Consider the following 766-nt stretch of genomic DNA (forward strand, 5'->3'; position numbering starts at 1 on the left):
TATTCGATAGTAATCTGTCATTTGAGAGCCACGTCGCCAACACCTGTAAAATTGCGTTTTTCCATTTTAAGAATATATCTAAACTACGTCATATGCTGTCAATGTCAGATGCAGAGAAGTTAATTCATGCATTCATGACATCAAGACTAGATTACTGTAATGCACTGTTAGGTGGTTGCCCTGCAGGCTTATTACAAAAACTCCAATTGGTCCAAAACGCGGCAGCTCGAGTTCTTACACGTACAAAAAAGTATGAACATATTAGCCCGGTTCTGTCAACCTTGCACTGGTTACCTATAAAGCATCGCGTTAACTTTAAAATCTTGCTTATTACCTATAAAGCCTTACATGGTTTAGCTCCTCAGTACTTGAATGAACTCCTTTTGTATTACAGTCCTTCACGTGCATTACGCTCTCAGGCGTCCTGTCAGTTGGTAATACCTAGAATTTCAAAATCAAGTGCAGGTGGTAGATCCTTTTCCTATCTAGCGCCTAAACTTTGGAATAGTCTTCCCTGCACTGTCCGGGAGGCAGACACACTCTGTCAGTTTAAATCTAGACTAAAGACGCATCTTTTTAATCTTGCATGTATTGATTAATAATTCTGAAGCATATGTAAAATAAAGTCATTGTACTTTCAGCAAGTATGCTGTCTTAAATTACATTTAATACCTTTTAATGTATTTAGTGTATAATATAAAGTACTATTACTGTACACTAAATGTATTTTGCATATTAACTTTAAAATACTTGCTTACACTCCAGT

Source organism: Triplophysa rosa, linkage group LG1 (genome assembly GCF_024868665.1).
Source record: "Triplophysa rosa linkage group LG1, Trosa_1v2, whole genome shotgun sequence".
Lineage (NCBI taxonomy): Eukaryota > Metazoa > Chordata > Actinopteri > Cypriniformes > Nemacheilidae > Triplophysa > Triplophysa rosa.